Raw genomic sequence first — 7,425 nt, forward strand, 5'->3', positions numbered from 1 at the left:
ATATATAAGCAAGCAAATAATGACATAAATGAAAAATGGAAATTAAGAAGAAACATATAGAAATAGAGAACATAGTAAAAACTCATGGAAGAGATTCAAACTTGCATCGGAATCAAGGAATGTAAAAAATACTAAGTTTGGCCAGCGCGCCAGACCATTATTACGTTATATTAATGATTTATATACACTACATATTTGTTTTTAATGTATATAAATATAAAAACTTTAAAACGGAGGCCTTATTTATTTCGGTGGCCCTAAGCCCTAGTTTTACCATGATATACTATAGGGCCGGCTCTGCCAGTAATGTTGTGCGTGGTGTGCAACTCCAATTTCGACTGATGCCGCCATGTTCCATTTTTGAAACTTTGCTTAGAAACTAAAATGCGTAAAAGCAGCTCTCATGGGTTGGTTGGGTTAAGCTAAGAATAAACATAACAAATCAAAGCTATTTGTGTGCTTCGATTATGGAAACAAAGGTGTGGGTTGGATTATAAACCAACCTATTAAGCATGCAGTCTAGTAACCCATCTAACTAAAACAAATCCTGCTTCTCATTTTCTTGAATTTATGAGTTGCAAGTATCGTTGGGAGTGATGTGGTCGTGGACGGTTGATCTTGTTGCTATTTGGATTTCGATATCTACCGTTGTCGGATTTCCACAGTATGTGATGAGATGGTATGACTCTGACTATACGCTTTAGTTTTTTGATAACATTATTTAAAGCCGATGGTTAAATACCATAATTGGGTTAAATTGGTCAACGTGTGAACTCGTTGAGTTCAACCAAACTAGCCCGTTTAGCTTTTTTTAGAACGACAACTTTCTTTTATTGTGTTTAGGCCACCACACTCTCTAATTTGGAGAGTTTCGTTGCCCCACTCTGGCCAAGCTATGTTGTCTTAACCAGGGCCACACTGTCTTCATAGTTTGGCTTGAGTATTCTCCCAAGAAACTATACCGCCGGATGCCACTTGACAGTCGTTGTGCCGTCACAAGACCACAACTCTCTAGCGTAGCACACGGTAGGATGAAAACTTGGTTGTGCTCGGGATCCGCACTGACACCCACAAAAGGCTAGCTCAAATTATCTATTGTCAATATCCATCAAAAATTATGTAAATGAGGATCAAACTTAAATCTCCACTAAAAAAAATAAGAAACACAAGTTGACTAATTGGGTTTTTTGGACATACATGTTAGTTTTTTTTAAGACAAGTATAAAGTATAACTAGCAGTAAACCCGCGCGATGCTGGCGATGATAATATGTTTAAACGATTTTTAGTAGTTACAAGACATGTAATGATCTGATCATAAAGATAACAAATAGCAAAACCAATATTTACACATGATTAAAAAAACATGTTCTTTTTTTAACATATAATCAAATGTACCATTTTTTTGTATACCAATTGAGTGAGGCTTTAGCCATTGTGTTGACATCTATAAATAAATATAAGAATAAGTTGAACTCTTAAAAACCTTTGAAATGAGATAGCATATAGTACAATAATACTATATGGATACCTCTCTTAAGAACATAGTAGACAATAAAACTCAGGAAAATGGTTTCATAACCTTCATTGTGTGTGTAAATAAAACATCAACCAGTGACGGATCAATAATTTTCTTCCATAGGATTCACTATTCGTGCGCGACCTCACTACTTACACCGTAGATCCAGATCAGCCTCTGAAATCAACTTTCTTAAGACTCGTGTTTACAATCGTCGTAAACGACCAAAGATTAATGTCCACCCAGAGCCAAAATTGATATGTTTTTAAATGACTTAATTCATTTTGCATATAACTGTTTTGATGCGAACCAAAAACAAAAATTTATTATAGATGACTTGAGCTCGATATGCTCATAACATGGTTTAACCATGCGTTAGTTTTTTTAAATGGCCTGAACTCATTTTACTTAGCACCCTTTTTGACATGAACAAAGTTTTAAACTTTTTTTATAATAACCTAAACCCATTGGGCTTACAACTCGTGATTGTAAGGTTGAAATTTGTTAAAATTTATATATTGAAATATACAAAAGAAAAAAGAAAATATAGATTAATATACGGATAACTTAATGTCTACCCAGAGCCAAAATTGATATTTTTTTAAATGACCCAAATTCATTTTGCATATAACTATTTTGACGTAAACCAAAACCAATTTTTTTTTAAATGACTTGAATTCGACATGCTCATAACATGGTTTAACTATAACTAAAATTGTTAGTTTTTTTAAATGGATCAGACTCATTTTACTTAGCACACGTATTGACATGAACAAAGTTTTAAACTTTTTTTTTATAATAATCTAAACCCACTTGGCTTACAATTTGTGATTGTAAGGTTGAAATTAATTTAAATTTATATATTCAAATATACAAAAGAAAAACAAAGAAAAAAGAAAATATAGATTAATATACGGGTAAACTTAATGTCCACCCAGGGCCAAAATTGATATTTTTTTTAAATGACCCAAATTCATTTTGCATATAACTATTTTGACGTAAACCAAAACCAATTTTTTTTAAATGACTTGAATTCGACAGGCTCATAACATGGCTTAACCATAACCAAAATTGTTAGTTTTTTAAATGGCCGAACTCATTTTACTTAGCACCCATTTTGACCTGAACAAAGTTTTAAACGTTTTTTTATAATAATCTAAACCCACTTGGCTTACAACTCGTGATTGTAAGGTTGAAATTAATTTAAATTTATATATTCAAATATATAAAAGAAAAACAAAGAAAAAAAATATATATGAATATACGGGTAAACTTAATGTCCACCCAGAGCCAAAATTGATAATTTTTTAAATGTCCCAAATTCATTTTGCATATAACTATTTTGACGCAAACCAAAACCAATTTTTTTTTAAAAAATGACTTGAATTCGATAGGCTCATAACACGGTTTAACTATAACCAAAATTGTTAGTTTTTTAAATGGCTGAACTCATTTTACTTAGCACCTGTTTTGACATGAACAAAATGTTAAACTTTTTTTTATAATGACCTAAACCCATTTGGCTTACAACCCGTGATAACGCGAACGCGTTTTGACCTATCAAAGTCCTTGATTGTTGACCCAAAACAACAACAAATATTTTAAAAAAATAATCAAAACTCACCAAAATTTATACTTCTTTTAAAGTGACACGAAATGCACGTCTATATTTAGTAAATCTTACATCGGAACGTCCACAAAAATAAACACGTCGTGATTGTAAGGTTGAATTTATTAAAATTTATATATTCTAATATATAAGATAAAAACAAAGAAAAAAGGAAATATAGATGAATACATAGGTAAACTTAAGGGAGTGGAACGGTAATTATAAATTAAACTTTCAAAAGTTGAATATAATTGAAGGGTTAAATTTGTAATTATATTTTAGGTTTATAAGTGCATATATGAGTTGTACTCTTGTGCTTAATTGACTTGTACATTATCATAAACATCTCAAAATAAAATAAAATTTACATTGAAACGTCGACAAAATTAAGCACGTTGCAATGGTAAAGTCGGGTGTTTTTAAAACATAATATATTAAAAGTTATAGAAGAAATAAAAATTTTAAATGAATATGCCAAATAAATGGGTTAAGTTAAGGGGTTTATTTGTAACTACTTTATAAATTATCAAAGTTTTGTTGAAGTTAAAGGATCATAATTGTAATTATTTTCTAAACTAAATATTCTTAACCGTTCAAGATGTCTAAAATACTATAGTACCCCTACATTTTCAAATTTGTATGCATTAAGGATAGTAATTTATGTAATGATGTTTGTACCTCTTAAAATTTAAAAGATCCTTCAAGCTTGGCGCCCGCATAAGCGGTTACCTCACTATAGTACGCACGTAGCCTGACTATAGTATGCATGTAATGCGACGTCGGACGTGTAACCATTCGTTGATGAACGAGTAACTCGATCTGAAACATGACCCAAGCCCACAAGACCCACTGCGACCCTAATTGCATGTCACGTAACATGTTATTTTTTAAGTTTTAAAAAGTATAACAAAATCATACTCAATTAAAGAGAATAAAATGCTCGTTTTTATGGTGTAATTTTTTTTAAAAAAAATATTAACATGTAAAAAAATTATGGTCGTTAGAACTTCGTGGGGTTGTTGGTTTAAAATAAGGGGTTTAATATGTAACTATCTAATAAGTTAACAAAACTTACCCTTAAGTTTAAGAACAATAATTGTAAGTATGTTTAAAACTAAATTGTTAAAGCTTTTTAACCGTACATGATCATAGTAAGCAAAGACTATACTATCATTAGATTTTCAAAATTGGTTGCATTAGTGATTATATCTTAAGCAATAGTGATTGTACCTTTTTAAAATTTAAGAGGTCCGCTTTATATATAGTATAGATTAAGGAACACAATAATTTGGGGTAAGGTTAGGTCGGGTAAATCCTTCCATGTTAATCCCCCGTTTTCCCCGGGTAAATACACGGCCCCAGCACCATTTTCATGTCTTTGAAACGCCAGCTTCAATTAATAAATAATATTATTCCTGTTTCATCTGCCTTTACTTTAGCTTTCGCCGACACTTTTCACTTCCCTATAATATTAATATTAATATATTACTTGCTTTCACACATACATACATACATACATACATCTATCTCTACAATTCATCCTCTCTAAAACTTGTTTCTTTCAACTCTCAATAATCAAAACCCAACTCACCTTTCTTTCTGGTAATCCTTTTCATCGCCTTTTTATTGACTTTAGATTTCAATTTTAGGTTGAAGTTTCATACAATCCGTGATATTATGTTATGAAGATTTAGATCTATTTAAACATATGATCAGATCTATTCTAATGTTTGTATAATTAGGGTTTTAATTTAGTTATTTAGATGTTATTATGAAAAAAAAAGTTATGAATCTTATTGATGATTTCCTGGCCCCGGAGCCTGTGAATTTATTGATGATCGTGAATAGTATTCTTTCGGCCCCTAAGACCCAAAGCTTTGTTTTTAGTAGGATTAGCTTTGCTATTCAAAAAGGGTTGCGGCCCAGTTTTACCTCCGCTCTATATTGTAACTAGTATTTTGTGTTTAGCAATGAAAGATAATATATTATTCTCTTAAAAATGATTTTTTTTACTGATTTTTATATAATTAGGGCTTTGATTTTATCTTGTTGATGTAATCCGATTAAACTCTGGGTGCAGATCATATTTTCAGGGTGATTTGAGATTCGATTTCTGTGATTGGGATGCTTACATTTGATGAAATGGGATTTGGTGATCAGTTTAGTTTCTTCTGTGCTCAAAATGCACAAGGAGAGATGAATAGTATCCCGATCGATACCCGACAACGGGCGGTGGATGATGATTTTAGCGACGAAGAAGAGATTGATGTTGAAGAACTCGAGAGACGAATGTGGCGGGACAAGATGAAGCTTAAAAAGCTCAAAGAATCGTCAACGTTATCTTCTCCATCAGCTCGTGTTAATAAAGACAATGCTAACACATCAAAGCAACAACAGTCACAACAAGAACAAGTGAGACGAAAGAAGATGTCACGTGCACAAGACGGGATATTGAAATACATGTTGAAGATGATGGAAGTATGCAAAGCTCAAGGGTTTGTATATGGTATCATACCCGAAAAAGGAAAGCCCGTTGGTGGTGCTTCCGATAACCTCCGCGAATGGTGGAAGGAAAAAGTGCGGTTTGACCGAAATGGACCTGCAGCCATAGCCAAGTTCCAAGCAGTCAACTCGGTCAAAGGAGAAAACGAGGCGGCGGTTTCAATCGGGCCGACACCGCACACGTTGCAAGAGCTTCAAGACACGACTCTTGGCTCGTTGTTATCGGCTTTAATGCAACATTGTGACCCGCCACAGCGGCGGTTCCCGTTGGAAAAAGGAGTCCCGCCACTGTGGTGGCCCACCGGGAATGAAGATTGGTGGCCCGAGTTGGGGCTGAGAGAGGATCAAGCGGGCCCGCCTCCGTATAAGAAGCCGCATGATTTGAAGAAGGCGTGGAAAGTAGGCGTGTTGACCGCTGTTATTAAACATATGTTTCCTGATATGGGGAAGATTCGAAAGCTCGTGAGACAGTCAAAGTGCTTGCAAGATAAGATGACAGCGAAAGAGAGTGCTACATGGCTAGCCGTGATAAACCGAGAGGAGGCGTTGGCTCGGGAGCTCTATCCAGACTTGTGCCCACCGGTTGTGTCATCGGGCTGGAGTGGTTCGTTTGCAGTTAATGATGATGCTAGCGAGTATGATGTTGAAATTGTTGGTCAACAGGAAAGGGAACCCGAGATCTTTGACCTCGGAGATGTCAAACCGAATCTCGGATTGTTGACCGATAGAAAGAGGAAAACCCATCCAACAAACGAACAGGTTGACCACAAGATTTACACTTGCGGGTTCATGAATTGTCTTTATAATCAACCGTTTCACGGGTTTTTGGACCGACTTGCGAGAGATAACCATGAGATGGGCTGCCCATTTAGAACTAACGCTTTGTCGGGTCAGTTTGTTGGGGTTAATAACTTTAACTTTGTTCAGCCTAAGCAAGCGGGTGGTCCCAGCCCGTTCGGAGTGGAGCCCGCTTTGTCTTCTTTTGATCCGACAGGTCTTGGAGTACCCGAAGATGGGCAAAAGATGATTAACGATCTGATGTCGTTTTACGATAATAATATTCAAGAAAACAATGTGAAGCCCATTAACAGCCCGTTTGCTAATCAATCAGGTATCCAGTTTCAAGAAACCAGGCCCAGCTCGAAGAACATGGCAAAGTCAAACGGCTCGTTTCTGGGTCAACCGAGCATCCAGTTTCAAGAAAACAACTTTAATCATCATGGATTTGAATCTAACATAACCCATTTGCAACAAGGTCACAATTTCAATAATATGATCCAGCAAAATTGTTTCAAAATGATGTTTGGGTCTTCATTTGGTACGGATTATGCAGAGCCGAAGCAAGACGGGTCTGTTTGGTTCTAGTTGGGAACAAGATCATCGGCGTGTTTGCAGAACTGGTCATGTCGATGAACTTGTGTTATCTTATGTGTAATTGTATTTAGATAAAATGCATATTGTTATATATAAATGTCTTTTGGGTGTAGTAATAGTCTGAAGTTTGTTTGGAGGGGTCGTGTATTTGATAGGTCACAATCTCTCAGAAAGGCATAAAACATATCTTTTGTTTTGAAGAAATATGGTGTTTGAAATTTTTGTGAACTAGTTTGTTTTTTTGGTAGATACTTTTTTTTATTAAAATGTCAGTTGACATTTCTTGAAATCTTACAATTCTACCACTTGGCTTCACATGTTCTCAAAAAGAGCATAAAACATAAAACTTATCAGAAAGGCAACTGACATTTTATGAACTTCATTTGCTTATTGGCATGTCTAGAAATCTTGCAACTCTACCAC

At 34.7% G+C, this 7,425-nt stretch overlaps 1 pseudogene; it reads left to right on the forward strand.

Moving 5' to 3' along the window:
- Positions 1–5,250: 5,250 nt before the first annotated feature.
- Positions 5,251–7,173, forward strand: LOC143607478 (protein ETHYLENE INSENSITIVE 3 pseudogene; annotated as a pseudogene).
- Positions 7,174–7,425: the final 252 nt, after the last annotated feature.

Source organism: Bidens hawaiensis, unplaced genomic scaffold, assembly GCF_021521415.1.
Source record: "Bidens hawaiensis isolate Kalapana, Puna unplaced genomic scaffold, B.hawaiensis_p1.1 tig00082848_1, whole genome shotgun sequence".
In the NCBI taxonomy this organism is placed as follows: domain Eukaryota; kingdom Viridiplantae; phylum Streptophyta; class Magnoliopsida; order Asterales; family Asteraceae; genus Bidens; species Bidens hawaiensis.